This window comes from Giraffa tippelskirchi, chromosome 13 (genome assembly GCF_054371585.1).
Source record: "Giraffa tippelskirchi isolate mGirTip1 chromosome 13, T2T-mGirTip1v1.2.pri, whole genome shotgun sequence".
Lineage (NCBI taxonomy): Eukaryota > Metazoa > Chordata > Mammalia > Artiodactyla > Giraffidae > Giraffa > Giraffa tippelskirchi.
In genome coordinates this window covers 71996731-72014730 of record NC_137287.1, presented here as the reverse complement: position 1 = coordinate 72014730, position 18000 = coordinate 71996731, and the positions used below count along the sequence as shown (strand labels likewise).

Here is an 18000-nt window from a genome sequence, read left to right as displayed (position 1 = left end):
CTCACTCAGCACTGAGTGGACCAGGAAGTGTTCAGTGCCTGTGGGTGACAGGTCCTGGCCATAGGTCACCAAGGGGAGCCGGCCTCAAAACTGAGGAGTGGGCCTGCTGGAGGGATGCTGGGGTGCAGGGAGGAAGTGGGGGCAGAGAGTCACCAGCATCTGCCATCTTAAAATAACTCCCCAGGAAAGGAAAAAAGCAGTTGTATTCTAGGAAGATTGAGATGCTCTTCTCAAGGCATCAGTAGTGCATACATGTATGTGCATAGTCGTATCTGACTCTTTGTGACCCCATGGACTATAGCCCCCCAGGCTCCTCTGTTCATGGAATTTTCCAGGCAAGAATACTGGAATGGGTTGCCATTTTCTCCTCCAGGGTATCTTCCCGACCCAGGGATCGAACCCGAGTCTCCTGTATCTCCTCCTGTATTCGCAGGCAGATTCTTTACCACTGCACCTCCTGAGAAGACATCCCCTTCTCAAAGCATGTGTATTAAGCATAGCTGAGTCCTGTCACTTTGGAACAGGAATCCCAGTCTCTCCTCTCATCCAAGAATTTCAGTCCCCTGAATGTGCTGAGCTGGAGCTTCAGAACTCCGGTAGAAGGTGTTGAATATGAAATCTTTCAGTAAAATGGTCCCCATAGCAGAAATACCAATTGCCTGTCCTGAGCCAGTCCCTAAAGGTGATACAGTGAACAAAAAAGATGGGTCCCTGCCCTCACAGAGCTTAGAGTCTAGGGGAGAAGGTGGTCAAAGCATTAGGTCTCTTAATGTAGAGGGTCAGAGTAGTGAATTCAACAAAGACAACCAATCAGTAAGGAAGAGGGGGAGGGTATGGAATGGTCAGGAGTGGTCTCACTGAAGAGGTGATGTTTAAGGGACTCTACTCCAAGTGTTGCACATCCCCTGAGAAGCAGAGTCGGAGGTGGATTCTCTCACAGGAGGTGTACTGGGAAATGGTCTGGAATTAACAACAAAGAACAAAGGGAAGCAGACAGGACCCGGCAGAGGGAGAACTGGAACTGTGATGCAACCTTAGGCAAAGCTGAGACACTGCAACCAGCAGACCCATCACCTTAGCTCAGCCTCAACCAATCATTATATACAGGTAACCTGCCAGGGTGGGGTCATGACCTTGGGCACGATTGGCTCTGCACAGCTGAGGGTGTGCAGAGGTGGTAAACCCTGCAGTCCTGAAGGAGACGCTGGTCGGTGCAGTCGCTTTTACCACAGTGGTTCCTCAAGTGTGGCCCTTGAACCAGCAGGTCACTGCTACGTGACCTGGGAACACATGAGAACCACATATTCTAGGTACCAGCCTGACTCTGAAATTCAGAGGCTAGGACATGACAGTGTGGGTTTTCACGAGCCCTCGGGAAGATTTGGAGACAGGCTGTAGAGTTTGAGCAATGGCACCCCACTCCAGTACTCTTGCCTGGAAAATCCCATGAATGGAGGAGCCTGGTAGGCTGCAGTCCATGGGGTCGCTAAGAGTTGGACACGACTGAGCGACTTCACTTTCACTTTTCACTTTCATGCATTGGAGAGGCAAATGGCAACCCACTCCAGTGTTCTTGCCTGGAGAATCCCAGGGACAGGGGAGCCGGTGGGCTGCCATCTATGGGATCTCACAGAGTCAGACACGACTGAGTGACTTCACTTTCACTTTTCACTTTCATGCATTGGAGAAGGAAATGGCAACCCACTCCAGTGTTCTTGCCTGGAGAATCCCAGGGACGGTGGAGCCTGGTGGGCTGCCATCTATGGGGTCGCACAGAGTCGGACGCGACTGAAGCGACTTAGCAGCAGCAGCAGCAACAGTAGAGTTTGAGGGTGACTGCTCTACACACAGGTAACAGAAACTTTCTGTTGTTCAGCTTTGTTGCTAAGATAGTGTCATCTAAGTTAAAGTCAAATTCCTTCTTATAACAGTTTTAAAAAGAGGTTTTACAAGCCAGTGGCCTCTATATCCACTTAAAGGCCCAAAATAAATCTCAACCAAGGAGTAGTTTGAGGACTATTAACTCACTTCCAAGGGATTCAGAGTTGTGAAAAACAGCTTATTTAACTTCTCTGTGCCTCTCTTTTTATGTCTGTAAAATGGAGGCTCTAAAACATGAGCAATAGTCCAATTACTTTCAACTTGAATATGTTTATGTCTCAAAGAGTTGCCTGTTCCCCACGATAAAAGTGCTGTTGCCCTTGACATAGCAAATATTGTTACAGTCTCTTTTATGCTGAACACAAGAGGCAGGATCACCATGAACAGCAAACAGCGTCTCTTTGTTAAGATGATTGATTTTTTTCTTGGTCACTGGATCTGAGAACCCAGGGTCCCTTGGTTCCCACAGGTTCCTCTGGAGGCCATTTCAAAGCCTGGTCCTGAGTTAAACCCTCCCCCTCACCAACTTGTATTCTTGTTGGAACTGTCTCCATAATAGTTGTGCTAATATCAAACTGTCCCTTTTGAACGTGATGTCTATCAGCAGAAAATAAAAGCATGCATCCATCCAGGTGGGTAATCTTCAAGAGCTATAAGGTGAGTCATTTCTCTGGAAAGGTACAGGACGACAGGAATGCAATTCTCTTAAAAATTTTTGTTTGTTTGTTTTTGGCTGTGCTGGATCTTCATTGCTACATGCGGGCTTTCTCTAGTTGTGACAATCTGGGGCTATTTTAGTTGCAGTGCACAGGCTTCTCATTGAGGTGGCTTCTCTTGTTGTGGAGCACAGGCTCAGTAGTTGTGATTCACAGGCTTAGCTGCCTTGCAGCTAAGTGTGAGAACTTCCCATGTCTCCTGTACTAGCAGGTGAACTCTTTACCACTGGACCAGTGCAATTCAGGGAGGTCCCAGTGCAGTTCTTCCTTTAGGAGAAGCAGATCCAAATCTCTCGTGGGTTGACCTGCTGGGAGGTACCTCTTAGACGGGTTACCTTTTACTGTGAAGAACTCACCCAAGTGCTATCTGGTTACCAGGGTAACTCTCCAGGCCTGGCATCACCCTTTAGGTATTCTGTACCTGCTCCCACCTCCTACTGTTATTTCTGGTAGCAAGATATCCAGTCTGGTGGTCAAGACCCCTCATTTCTAGATCCAGGTCTCCAAGTGTGTTGGAGAAGACTCTTGAGAGTCCCTTGGACTGCAAGGAGATCCAACCAGTCCATCCTAAAGGAAATCAGTCCTGGGTGTTCATTGGAGGGACTGATGTTGAAGCTGAAACTCCAATATTTTAGCTACCTGTTGCAAAGAGCTGACTCATTTGAAAAGACCCTGATGTTGGGAAAGATTGAAGGCTGGAGGAGAAAGGAACGACAGAGGATGAGATGATTAGATGGCATCACCAACTCAATGGACATGAGTTTGAGTAAACTCGGGGAGTTGGTGATGGACAGGGAGGCCTGGCGTGCTGCGGTTCATGGGGTCTCAAAGAGTCAGACACGACTGAGCGACTGAACTGAACTGAACTGAACTGAACTCCAAGCTCAGTCGCATCCCTGGGCCTCAGTTTCCCATCAACAAGGCAGCTGCTGCAGATGATGGGGAATCTTGAGGTTGACAGAAGCAGGAAACAAGAAATGGGGCAGAGGGATGAAGCTAGGGGCAAGCTTGCTGTAAAGCCAGAAGGGAGTTAGCCCTTTATGAACGGAAGAGTGGAAAACATTTTCTCAGAAGGAAGTGGTAGAGAGAGAATGCCAGTTTCTAAGTGGGTAAATCCCTGTCTGTCTCTGACTATTGTCCAGATTCACTGAAACCCCAGCTAGATCCAAGCAGATGACCAGAAATAGTTTCCCACCCTTCCCCCCGCAGCTGAGCATCTGTCCCTCATGTGGGGTGTGGAGGTCTCCCGGAGCTCATCCGCCACCCATGGCCGAGCCTCATCCTCTTATTAAGCAGCAGCACGTGTCAAGCACTAGGATCACTGTACACACAGCCACGTTGATAGTGGGGAGGGAGGGGAGTAGGGGTCAGACTCAACACTCACCTTCATTTATAGTGAAGGTCGCTCAGTCGTATCCAACTCTTTGCGACCCCATGGACTATACAGTTCATGCAATTCTCCAGGCCAGAATACTGGAGTGGGTAGCCTTTCCCTTCTCCAGGGGATCTTCCCAACCCAGAGATTGAACCCAGGTCTCCCGCATTGCAGGCAGATTCTTTACCAACTGAGCCACAAGGGAAGCCCAAGAATACTGGAGTGGGTAGCCTATCCCTTCTCCAGTGGATCTTCCTGACCCAGGAATCAAACTGGGGTCTCCTGCACTGCAGACAGATTCTTTACCAACTGAACTATCTGATTTATAATATCCAAATAAACACCCAGCCAGACAGGCCAGTAGCCCCCTTGAGACTGCCGAACTTCTAGATAACTGGCAGAAACAGACTCCTGCTACCCAGGGCACCTCATAGACCTTGGGTGTAATCTGAAGACGATAATGAAAACCCAAGACTGTTGTTGGATCTCTGTCTTTGGTAGAGGCACCTCCAGTAGCCCCACCCACTCCAAAGGGAGCCCTGAACCAGTAGTGACTTAAGAACTGGTTGGGTTTCTCTCACTTAAAAACCAAAGACTTGGCCAGGCTAACAAGAATATCGATGACCTAGGACTCAAAAGACACATTTCTTCTATCTCCACTGTTCTTTTAAAAGTATTCTTCCCTAGATGGAAAGGCAAGCAGCGCATGACTTTTCTGATCTCCCAGGTAATACAGAGTCACTTTAAATAGCAAAGTTATTCTTAATTTTATTAAGAAATGAGATAGGGAGTTTGGGATGGACATGTACACACTGCTATACTTAAAATGAATAACCAACAAGGACCTACTGTATAGCATATGGAACTCTGTTCAGTGTTATGTAGCGGCCTGGATAGGAGGGGAGGTTGAGGGAGAATGTATACAGGTATATGTATGGGTGAGTCCCTGATAATTACGGGTGAACCATATGTTAACCACTGGACCACCAGGTGAACAATATGTTCACCTGAAACTATCACAACATTGTTTGTTAATTGGCTATACCCCAATACAAAATAAAAAGTTTAAACTGAAAACAAAAGAAATGAGAGTGCTCGATCCTTGGTAACAACCAAAGCCCCTAACTTGATGTAACATTCAGTCTCGTCCCCTCTCCCAGCTGGGCAACCTCCATCTCTCCACAGCTCCTCTGATGGCAGCTAACAGCTCACTCCTCGTTGTTTAGATGTGAGCAGGGGTCGGGTGGCAATCTCAGCTTCAGCCCTTAACTTTAGGAGACGACTGTCAAGTTCTCCAGGCAACGGTGGGGGAGTGGGAGGGATGGTGTGTGTGTATGTGTGTGTGTGTGTCGCTTAGTCATGTCTGACTCACTGCGACCCCATGGACTTGTAGCCCGCCAGACTCCTCTGCGATGGATTGTCATAAAGTCTTGGCTAGTACATCGCTGTCAGATCCTGCAACTCTGGTTGTACACTGGTGTCATCACCTACTGATAACATAACTCCTGACCAACTGTGCTAAGACCTGGGACAACCCCAGAGAGCCCTGGCCAGTGAACCCAGAGACCATCCCAGCATGCAAGTCTTTATGGCATTTGCAGCAGGTGTTTCTGATGCTACATGGGTTTTTGAAAGATTCCTCACCAATCCAGAGAATCATTCTAGAAAGTGTGCATGCATGCCAAGTTGCTTCACTCATGTCCAACTCTTTGTGACTCCATGGACTATAGCCTACCAGGCTCCTCTGTCCGTGGGATTCTCCAGGCAAGAATACTGGAGTGGGTTGACTTGTCCTCCTTCAGCAGATACTCCTGACCCAGGGATCAAACCCATGTCTCTTAACGTCTACCTGCATTGGCAGGCAAGTTATTTACCCACTAGCATCACCAAATGTGGCCTGTGGGTTACCCCCACCCCCTGAGTGGACCCAGCCTCCTCATGATGAGTGTTTCTGTTCCAACCTTTTATCAAGAGGTCGAAGAATCAGAGGGGTTCTAGGTGCCCATCTCCCCTGGCCTCCCCGGACCATCAACCAGCTTCTAGCCCTGCCTGTAGCAAGGCTCAGGAGATGCAGCTGAGGGAATGGTCTGTGTGGCCGTGCACAGGTATATATCTTTAACCACACCATGGAGCTGATGCTTGGAGCTGTAGGGGTTGAGAAATGGGTCCCTGGCCAGATTTATTACATGGTAGTGGCAGAGAACACCCCCAGAGATACCTCAGTTACGACAACACAAAGCAGTCGGACTGGGGGAGGTCAGTTGTCATCTGTAGAGCCCACCCCAGCAGACATGAGAGGAAAGCCCTGTGGAAGGACCATCGAAGCGGGGGGAGTCGGAAGCTGCCTGTGGAAAAGGGGCAGTCCTGGGGTTAGGGGGCCTTATCCTGGACTGCTGGTTCCTTTTAAGTAATTAGTTTCACTGAGTTTTAACCAAAGAGCATCTTCTGTTTTATGGTTCATGGAGAGTAGGATTTACCAGTCAGAGCAGTGGAAAGGTCTAAGGAGCTCCTGGTTACCCCCATTTCTCCACAACCCCCCAAGCCCTAGTCACCCAGAAACCTACTTCCCTGTCTCTCTGGCCTTGCCTGTGCCAGACATGTTGTATAAATGGAACCAGAATCTGTGGCCTCTCATGCTTGGCTTCTTTCACTTAGGATAATGTGTTCAAGGTTCATCCCTGTTGTAGCATGAATCAGAACTTCATTCCTTCTCATGGCTGAATAAGTTCCCATCATTCCCTGTTTACTTCGGCATTTTCTGCTCTAACATAGCAAACACATATACACAAATGGTGCCTTGGGCCTTCATACTTGTAGTGTTCCCTGATAAGGGGGTACAGCTTTGCCCCAGTTTCCTTCTGGTACCCACTCAGCTATCACTTCAGCAGTGCCTTCCCTGACTGCTTTATAAACAGTGACTACCCCTGTCCTACCCCTGATGCTTTTCCTCAAACCTGCTACCCTCTAATGTCCTCCATATAGTTCTCTGATTTATTTTCCTACCTCACAGAAATGTGTAGAGACTGTTGTCGGTGTTTTCTTTACCGAATGCCCACGCAGTGCCTGACCCGAGGTAGAAAACAGTGATTAAATGAAAAAAGGCAGGCAGGGCGGAATATCCCTGCTATCTGCTAGCATGTTATGAGCCACCTCCATATATATGTATATAGTGGTCTCAGAGATAGAAGGATAAATAGCATAGCTTCTATAAGGAAGGGTTGGGAGGAAAGACCAGACATTTGTAAGGAAACAGAGTAAGGCAGGAGAGCTTTTAACAGCTTAGACTTGTTGATGGAAAAACAAAAAGCATCACATTTCCCTACCAGTCCATCTAGAGCAGCGGTCCCCAGCCTTTTTGGCACCAGGGAACGTTTTCATGGAAGACAATTTTTCCACGCACTGGGGTGAGGTGGGGTGTGGTATGGGGATGATTCAAGAGCATTACATTTATTGTGCACTTTATTTCTATTATTATTCCATCAGCTCCACCTCAGGTCATCAGTCATTATATCCCAGAGACTGGGGACTCCTGCCCTAGACTGTCTCTTGATTTTATCTTTTGTCTCTTGGAGCAAAAAGGACCCAAATTACTACTAGTCACTAGATGTCATAAGTGAATCTCTGGAGGATGAAAAGCCATTGAATCATTCAGCTGGATGCCTTTTCTTGCTTAGAAGCAGGAAATGTCAGGCTGAGGAACCCTACTTGTCAGATCCAGTGCCCTTTGCCTTGTCTCGGATCTCGGTTTGTTTCTGCTGAACCCCACGATACTTAGGAAGCTCTGTGAGGTTTTTTCCTTCTTAGTGAGCATGATTCAGAGGGGAATCCCCAGCTGATCTTCCTAAAGTGTGAACCTGTTTCATACTAAACCCTAGCGCAGCCTGAACACTGTCAAGCTCTCACTCCCGCACCAGGGGGCTCATTGGCCGAGTCTGGAGGTGGGGCTGGGGACTCTACTGGAGGGTTCAGCCTGCTCCAGGTCATGCCTAGCAAAGAGCCTTCTACCTGTCTAGCCAGAATGGGTTGTGGGGTCACTCCAGGTCTGGACTCAAGAGGATTCCAGCTTGAGCTTCTGAGCTCCTGGAGACCCACTCACTTTGGAACAGACTTGAATTCAGACAGAGCTACCAGAAGAAGGAAGAGCTGTAGTTCCTGGGTTGCAGCTCCCAGGCGGGCCCCCCTGCCACTTCTCCGTTGCCATTTCCCATGTGGTTTAGAAATGTATTAATAAGATGTGCAGGTTCAAGGGCTGGTGGTTCCTCATGGCATGGAGGTTACCTGAATTTTGAGCAGATAGGGGTTCAAATACCAACTCCCACCATTTATGATCTGTGTGACTTGGAGAAAGTGACTTAACCTCTCTGAACTCTGGTTGCCATAATAACCTACCTTATAGAGTTCTTCATTCCTTCACTTATTCACTTAGCAATTACTGAGTGCCTAATATGCCCTGAAGCACTATGCTGTGTGCCAGGAAAATACCTACAACACGCCTAGAGTCTAGTAGAAAAGACATTTGAGTAAAAAAAGACGTTTTATGACACAGGATGAGAACTGACTTGACAGAGGGAGATGAATGAATATCAAAGAGAACCAGCCCAGTTGAGAGCTGGGACATCTCGGGGGTGGGAACAGCCCTCATGAAAAAATGTGGTTTAGGGCAGGCTGCAGAGAAGTGCCCGTTTCCTCCTCTGCCCTCATGGCTCCTCTCCCAAATTCACAGTTCCCACACTGACCTGCCCACTTCAGGATTCCTCTAGGGAAACGGGAACAAGAGCAGAGCTTGAAATAGAAGCGGCCCTTCTGGAAAGAGAGAAATTCTAGAATTGGAGTCCTTAGCACCCTCCTTAAAACATCCCCTCATCTCTGCTTTCTGGGAAGGCTAAGTTGTGGAGCAGATACAGAACTGCTTAGTAAGAGGGACCAGAGAGAGGGGGGGAAACCACCGAAGTCGGCCAGGGCACCAGCTGCAGAGATGGCGGCTCAACCCCCGCCTCCCTGCCCCTCCTGGCTACACCACCGTCACACAGCAGCTGGCAGGACCGCCAAGTGTTCTCGGCAGCAGTCTGAGCCAGCCGTCCCATGCCTGCCCTGGCCCCAAGCCTGCCTGGCCCCCGTGCTCCCTAGGGCACTTTCCAACCAGGAGAGCCTGGAGCTCACACCTGCAGTCTGGGCAGTCCCCACAGAAACCAGGGTCTGCCAGGCCTTCCCCTCCCCAGAAGGATGGGCCAGCCCTTGAAGCACTGGCTGGTTTAAAGTGCATACCAACTGCTCTTAAGAGATTATCCCCAAAGAGCCCTTGCTGGTTGATTAACATTTTTAAACTTTGTTTTAGAGATAACACTAGAGTATTGTCATTTCTTTTTTTTTTTTTTAAGCTTGATTATCCAGGCTTTTAATTATGAGTGTTTACTTTTATTTATGTAGAGCTGGTTGTCATCCTATCCTCTATTCTACCCCGCCTCCCAAGGATTCAGGTAGCCCCCATCAGGGAAATCAGATCTCATTGTGATGCAACACCTCTGGGCAGGGCTTCCAGGCATAAGAGAACTCTTAACTGCCAACTATACCTCCCCCCAATTTTTTTTTAAATACAGAGTTACCCAAAGTCTGTCCTCCAAAGGAGTCAAAAAAAAAACCCCTTAACAGCCATCCAAGAAAAGATCTTTGCCATTGCAAGTGGTTCCCATCATAATTCCCCACCCAAGATGGACTTAGTACTTTTCAGGCCAATTCCATCTTTGAAGCATCCCATCCACAGAAGTCATAGCAGATGTGATTAGCTTTGAATGTTTTTTTAAAAAAATATTTATTTAGTTATTTGACTGCTCTGGGTCTTAATTGTGGCATGTGGGATCTAGTTCCTCAATGAGGAATTGAACCCGGGCCCCTTGCTTTGGGAGCGCAGAGTCTCAGCCACTGGACCACCAGGGAAGTCCCAAGCCTTGAAGTTTTTTTTTTTTTAAAGAAAAGCCTAGTGCACAGAGAAGTGAAGCCACACCAAACTGAGCCCCCATGCTCACTGCTAGAAAAAAACAAAGTTCGACTTGGGTAACATGAGTTACCTGGCCAGAAACCCCTGGCCAGTTTCTCCCTTTGGACAGTAACCCGCATCCATCCCCCGAGAGGCACGTGGAGGAGGGAAGAAATTCCATCAGGAGGCCAAGGATAAGGAAGGGAAAAGGCTTTCAGCTTCTCTTGAAAGTTTTTACATTTGCCAAAGCTTTATGGTCAGGTCTTTCCCTGAGAAAAAGCCAAAATACACACAAGAAAATGATACAGAGAGATGCCCCCCAAGGAGAGAAATAAAAGAAAATTGCATCTAGTGGGGACAAATAAAATGGCCTGTTTTCTCCGTGGACCTCTTAAGTATCTGTGGATCTTCTTTCCCTCTCTCTGCCCCTAGTAACGACTCTGAAGCCAAAGGAAGCTAAAAGGTTTTTGATGAGTTAAAAAGAGGCAGTCTGTTAAAGGGTCAGGGCCCGATGCTCCAGGCGTCTGTCACTGAATTAACCAAATCAGGCGAGAGCTCCTGTAGTCTGACACTGAGGAGTCAGCCAGAGGAACATCTTGATTCCATTAGGTCTGGCGGTGCAGAAAAATTACCTATTGTTTTCTTGGCTGGGTATCTGGCCCTCTCGGAAGAAAATGGAGGCCAGGGAGCCCTCTATCAACGCTGGTCCTGACGACACCCTCACAGCCACTTTAGGAGCTAGTAACGTGGGGACAGAGTTTGCCTGTCTTGGAGGCCATGGTTTGGATTCCAGTCTGGCCCATTCCATGTGAATACTGCTGAGCTGTATCATAGGAGGCTACTTCCTCTCAGGGTGAATGTTGTGAGATTAGAAGTCATAGCAGGCGGAATTCCCTGGTGGTCCAGTAGTTAGCACTGCAGGCTTTCACTACAGGGGGCACAGGGGTTCGATCCCTGGTTGGGGAGCTAAGATCCCACAAGGTGTGTGATACCCCCAAAAAATATCAGCAGGAAAATGGTCAGAACTGACTCTGGTCAAAATTATGGTAGACCCAGGAACTGACTGGATAAGAACTGGAAGCAAAGAACCTGAAGAGAATACATCAAAAACCAGCTCAAGCGGATGCAGGAGAACCTAGGTTAGGCTTATCCTTGTGTGCTGAGAAATTCAATGAACAAAAAACATTTTTTAAAATGCCCATGCCACCATATTAGCCATCTTTTAAAAAAGGATTTCACAAACCTGTACTTTGGGCTATGTGTTCAAAGTAATGAGAACTTTATTTTTACATGAAGAGTAATACTGTCCTGTGAATGATAGCGGAAAGAGAACATAATGGCTGATATTTAAGTGCTAACTACATACCTAGCTCCATTTGCAGCACTTGGTATGTATTAGTTCATTGATACAGCATTGCTATGAAAACAAAACTGATGTTGTTGGTAGTCTTATTTCAAAGATGATGAAAGAAAAACAAAGGAATTTTATTGCCAAGGATAAACAGCCAGTAAGTTATAGACAGTGCAACTTTGAAAACCAAGCTTTTATTCAGTGAAATAGTTAGCTCCCTTATCTGTGGGTCCCACATCTGTGAATTCAACCAACTGCAAATTGAAAATATTCAGAAATAATTTTTAAACTCCAGAAAGTTCCAAAAATCCAAAACCTGAATTTGCTGCATGCCAGCAACTAGTTACATAGCATTTATATTAGGTTATTGTAAATAACTTGGGGATGATTTACAGTGTACAGAGGATGTGCCTGGGGTTTATGCAAATACCACTCCATTTTATGTAAGGGACTTGAGCATCCTCAGATTTTAGTATCCAAGGAAGGTCTTGGAACCAAGCCCCTGAGGATACCCAGGGACAACTCTACTGTTTCCCATAAATAGGAGATGTTTAAAACAAGTGACTTTATTTTTAAATTCCAAAGAGTAGCCAGGTGGCATTTCAAGGATTTATAATGCTGACCTTCACTCCATGCTTTGGATGCAGAAGGCCCACACACATGTCCCTCCTTTGGGAAGGGAAGGCAGAAAAAGAAGCCAAGATGAAGAAGGACTTACAGAGTCAGGACTGGCACTGAGGCCTCCTGACTTCCAAGTCAGAGTTCTCATCCCTAAAAACGATGAACCAAAACCAGGGAGTCTCAGCAATGCTCATGAATATTGATTCTGAGACAAAAGTACAAGACATATTTCATTAATTGGTGCGGTGCCTCCATGGAGTGGTTTTTTTTTTTAATACTATTTATTTTGGTTGCACTAGCTCTTCGTTGCTGCACACAAGCTTTCTCTAGTTTCGGCAAGCAGGGGCTACTTTTTGTTGCAATGCGTGGGCTTCTCATTGCGGTGGTTTCTCCTGTTGTAAAACACAGGCTCTGGGTGCACGGGCTTAGTTGCTCTGCAGCATGTGGAATCTTCCCAGACCAGGAATCAAACCCGTGTCCCCTGCATTGGCAGGCGGATTCTTTACCACTGGACCACCAGGGAAGTCCTTCCCTGGAACAAAAGCCTGATACAGAAACTCTAGGAGGTTTTAAACTCCATCATGAAGTTAGTCCCTGTGCCGTGGATGCAGTCTGCTTTATGTATGTCACATCCTCCCAGCAAGCACCTTAGACACAGAGACACGTGTGAGGCATGTCCTTTCTCTGTCCTCTGAGCGTAGGTTTGTGCAGAGTAGACACCACAACTTGAATGTTCGGAAGAGGAATGGGGATTGGATGTTACCTAAATCCCCAGGGCCTTGTTTTGGTCTTCTCTAAGCATAAAATACTGGCTTAGCCAAAAAGTTCGTTTGGGTTTTTCCATAAGATGGTGTGGAAAAACCCAAACAAAGTTTCTGACCAACCCAATATATTGAATACCCATGCAACGGATATAAAAACCTCCGACATAGAGTGTTAACCCATTAAAAACAGCACTGCTTCTGTTGTTCATAGAATTAGTTCCTGAATGACAGGGGAGCCTCATCAGGGGACTCCTGATAAAAGTTTCTGAGTGTGCAGGCTTTGGGGTTTTCTGTGTTGTTCTCCTATTTTAATTCAAGTCCATCCAGTTGGGGTTGAGTGACTTCTTTTGTGCTGTATCCGTCTCAATGTGTGTCAGCTCATGTTTATTTGCTGAAGGTATAAATACACCTGGAGACGACAGTGACAACTTCTAGAGGGTGAACAGAGCAAAAATGAAATCAGGAAGTGGCTTTTTATTGGTATTTTTCATCCTGAGCTCCAAAGTTATTCCTGGCCTGATTCTCATTCTTCTTATAATACAAGAGAACTCCTTGCTGGTGTTGGCAAAGCAGGCGGCCAAGAACCTTTGGAGGAGTGATGGCTTACTTAACCATCGGCTGGAAACAACTCTCTTCTCACTCATTACCAGGTCCTCCTGGTGTGTTAGGAAGAGCCCACAAGAGTGGGCCTGACATCAGTTACTCATTTAACCTCTGCCAGTCCCTTAACTTCTCCCCCCTGGGCTTGCTTTATCTGTGGGAGGCAGGGGCTGGCCAGATGGCCCCCGGGATTCAGTATAATGGCCCCTCTAGAAGCAGCAGGAAGTTACTCAGAGAGAGGTCATTAAGAGGCTCGGTGACTCAGCCTCAGGGACAGGAGGAAGACAAGCCCCCACCCCCCAAGTCCTGCTCAAGAATCAGAGCCACTAGAGCCGGCTTCCTCTCGAGCCTTTATTTCAGTCTCATTTCGAGAGCTCGCCCATCACCCCACGTGCTGTGCTGGCGCCCAGTAAACAGTGGCTTCGGAGGAAGTCTCAGGGAGTCAAGGCCCCTTGGCCCGTCCCCACTGCGCCTTCACCCACTCCGAAAGAACAGGACATGAGTCTTTCCCAGCCCTGACCTCCAGCGTACACAGGATGTGGGAATCAGGCAGACCAGCTAATGGGATCCAGGAACCTAGTCCGGCTTGTTAAGTGTTTTTAGTGTACTCTGCCACACTCAGGGCACAGAGGCTGTATTTATTAGCCACTCTTCTCTGCTTTCTGTGCATAAACATTTTCCGTCTCCTCTTTTACACATCACATTGAGCCCCAGCAAGGGGAACTGGAGGACCCGTGTTTGCTTGGGAACTACACATCTGGGTCAGAAGCCACAAATCCACATCCACGACCAGCCATGGTTCCAATCATGGCAACAGGCACAGTCTCCATAAAACCACTTCTAGAAGGTTTCTCTTCTTTTTTGTTTTCTGCGCAAGGCCAAATTATTAAGTCTGTTCTTAATCATGATTGTTACTTGTTAGTCCTGGATGGAAAGCTGCTGATACTGAAGCATCTCTGTGTAGAAAACCAGAGGAGGCCAGATCTCTAAGGTGAGAAAGGAGTAATACGTGTTATCATTTACAGCTTGTAAAGGAAAGAAAAGCAGCTGTATAGGATGGAAAAGATGTGGCTTTATACTTCCTACCTAGCTGCTCATTTGTAAAAAAAAAAAAAAAAATCATTCCACTCGTAAAGTTAACCATCCATTAGTGAGTAAGAGCTGTTCCCACTAATTGGTGGACCCCATAGGGAAAGGAACATAGTTAGAGGTTAGAGTAATGGGCCAGGTGCCCTTGACTCCTATGTCTGGTTCCCTCACTGACTTGCTGTGTGGCCTTAGGCATTTTCCCCTCATTTCTCTGGGCCTCATTTTCCCCAGGAAGAAGGTTTCCCACTTGCTCTTCTTGGGAGGGGGGAATGCAAAAAGATCAAAGAAGAGGTGTCTGCTTTTTAAAGATGCCCCAATCAAGTGCATTAGGCCTTTTTCATAGGTATTAATTAATAAGTCCTTTGATTACTGATAGACCTGTGTTTGAGATTTTAGGTAGCTCCTTGGGCAGAATCAGCCATAGGAATTAGCCAAACTCCTAAGGGATCTAGCCCAGTCGTAACCATCTTTGTGTGTCCGATGTGGAATCCCAAAACATGTTTGTGTCTTTAGCTGGTGGCTGGGTTATGATAGCTGCAGTAGGTCAAAGGGGTTCTTTTGAAGTGACACGGATGATCGAGGGCTGCCCCCAAACCAGCGCCTCGGAGCCTAGTGTTCCCTGTTCACAAAGGGGAGGCCAAGCCGAATGTCTACTGTTTATCTGCTTGTTGTTCGACTCTACCAGCCTCAGAGGAAGGATTTAGTAGGCACAGCTTTGGAACGGTGGGCACAGGGGCCCTCGAACACAAGAGGCCACGTTGGTGCATGGGGTGTCCAGCTGCCTTCATCCCCTGCCTGTTCCCAAGCACTCCATGTCCCCCCAGGTGTGGGAGGAAAGGATGAGACCATTGTTCCCTCATGGGCACCTCCTCTTGGGTTCCTGGGACCTTCCTGGCCTGGAAAACTATCCTCCTTTCCTCCCTTCCCAGTGTTTTCATTTACCAAAAAAAGAAAAAACAAACAAGGAAAAAACCCTGCCTAGAGCAAACGGGGCAAAGCCGCTGTTCTGCTCCTGTTGGAAATGTCCACAGATGCTGGGAGCCGGGCTGTCAGGGTCCCGTGCTGAGGCAGGAGTCTGCGATGCACCATCAGTAGGTGGAAGGGCCACAGCGGACACAAGGCTGTGCTTTGGTCCTTGGCAGACATGAGGCTCTCCACTCCAGGGGCATGGGGAGTACTTTCGGGGAACGCCTGGCATAAGTTCTGTTTTGCAAAATGTCAGGGAGGGAGGAATTGCCAGGGAACCCACCCCCTGAGTGTTGGGCTTTGGGAGTTTTCACCAGGAAGGAGGGAGCTCCTGACCCGAGGCCCATGTGAGGTGCTCGCCAGTGCACCAATGCCAAGAGGATAAAGCCTGGAAGGTCTGCCCATCAGATGCATCTTCCCCCACGTGTTGTCCCCCAAAGACAGTGCCCGAGGCATGAGCATCAGTTAGGACCAGTGGCATAATCTGTAAGGCCCAGGACAAATGAAAATTCAGGGCCTATTGATCAAGCTTATTGAGAATTTTGAGATGGAGACAGCAGAATGTTAGACCAAGCACAGGGCCCTCGGGTCACACACCCGCAAAACAGGTCCTGGCCGAGGTTCCACCTTACCTGGCCAGGTGGGTGCCACACACATGCTGCAAGTCCCCCTCAGGGATCAGCCATCTCCTACCGACCCCTCTCTTTGAAGAAAAGGGGATGGGGGGTAGGCAGGGTACTAAATCCATACACTTCAGATTTCTGGGACTTTTATTTTCTTAAACCCCAATGACAGGGCTAGAAGTTAAAAAAAAAAAAAAAAGCTTAATAATTTTGGTTGTCCTGGAGTTAATCTACTTTATTTGCCAGGATTTGGGAGAAGTAAGAGCAACTAGAATTGCACTGAGACCTGAGTTCCCTGAGCATTTACTTTGTACCAGTACCACGCTAAGGATCTCTGTTGCTTCTACCTTAGAAGCGTTATTGCCATTTTACAGATGGGAAAACTGAGGCTAAAGGAGATGCAGTCACTTACCTGATGTCACACAGTTTGGATGTAGGGGACTCAGGATTCAAACAGATGTAGCCGGACTCCAGAGCATCTGCCTGGCCACTTTGTTCTGTGTACTACCTACCTCCAGGTTATAAGGTCAGGGAACTGTTAGTTGTGGTGCTTGTGTGTCTGTGGCCAAGTTCAGGTGGAACCTTGGTAAATACCTATCAGTGGGGAATTAGAGAGGAACTCTGTGCGTTTCACTAAGGGGTTTAGCAGAGCATCAGATAAGAGCATAGGCTCAGATCTGGGACTCGAGTTATCGACTACACAGGTGGCTTTTCATCTGTGATCGGACACAAAGCTCTCTGAGCTCCTGTAGGACTTGCTTTCCTTGGAACTGACCTGAAAAGAGAAAAGGAAGTACAATTTTCCTTGGACTTCAGATCAAAATGTACTCTGAGCTATAAACAAAAGAGATGACTCTGAAATCAGAGAAAATCCATGTCCTCCTCCCCGTTAGGCAGACAGAATCATTGTAAGATTCTGCAGAGCAGGTTGTGAGAAGAAGGTAGCCTTGCCAGAAACAGTTTTTATTCTGGCCCAGTTTGACAACAAGGCGGAGTCCTTTGGCCAGGCCTGTGTCTTGGGCCTGGCAAGGAGGGTTGATGGGACACAGAAATTGTCGTCTTGCAGGAGAGAATGTGAGCAGGTCAGAAAGTGTCAGGGGCGTCAGGTGAGAGGATTCTGGGTCTAAATAAGACCCTGAAAAGCATCTGCCTTAACTCAGTGGGCAAAGCAAGGGAGGACCAGGGGAAGAAATCAGCCACTTGCAGGGTGAAGATCTGTTTGGCCCCTCTTTGGGCTAAACAAACTCAAATTCTATCGAAGGGACTGCAATATTGCATCAGATACAAATATGAATGATATGGGCATAACTTGAACTTCTTTTGACTTTTCCCTCAGAGTTGAAGTAACTTTCCTTTTCATCCAATGCAAGAACCCCCTCACAGAGCAATGTTGCCACCCTAATTACTCCCAAACATCTTAGTGAACAGACTCACTCAGCCAAGGAAGAATGTCCACCAGGGTCTTCAGGGCCTTTGGGCAGCGCCAGGAACTCTGTTTAGCTCCCACTGTTCAGAATGGCCCTAATTTCACTCTCCGATGCCCCAGTGGCCACAAGCCCCTGGCTGCAGCGTCCCGCTAGCCCTGATTTTCTTTGTGCTGAAGAAAATAGCTGGGCTTGTCAGGCTTCTGTTGTTGTCTGGAGTCTCCTGCCCCCAAATAGGGTCCGAGCAGCCCCTACCCTTGCAGGGGAAGCTTCCCCGGCCACCCCAGATCACCAGGGCGAGTCCTGCGGCTGACACATTAGTGGGCGGGAAGTGGAGTCCCGAGGGGAGGCTGGGAATGCGAGCGCCTCACCCCTGGAGCACCGCAGGGAGGAAGCCGGATCAGTACTGCAGGCAGATGGCTACTACTCCCTCCTGAGAGCGCCGGCTCCCTCCCCCCCTCCCTCCGCCAGCCCGCCCTCCACTCCCCCTCCTCCCCCTCGCCTTGGAGGGAAAACTGCAGAGCCGGGAACTGTCTTGGAGAATTCAACAAAGGCCCAGCAGAGCCGGGGAACCACTTGAAAAGAACTTGTTTTGTTCCTGTTGAGAAGCCTGCAG

The 18000-nt window shown here is 47.9% G+C and overlaps 1 protein-coding gene and 1 long non-coding RNA gene across 15 annotated transcripts in view; one reads left to right on the top strand and one right to left on the bottom strand.

Annotated features, from left to right (window-relative positions):
* Window positions 1-18000, top strand: part of FRMD4A (FERM domain containing 4A) — an 845860-nt gene that overhangs the window by 750527 nt on the left and 77333 nt on the right. The window lies entirely within an intron of this gene.
* LOC145531359 (uncharacterized) lies at window positions 11205-17835 on the bottom strand. The gene is made up of 3 exons (XR_014072376.1): window positions 17395-17835; window positions 16373-16735; window positions 11205-14268 (listed from the first exon to the last, which is right to left on the bottom strand). It is a non-coding gene; the product is annotated as an uncharacterized LOC145531359 (long non-coding RNA).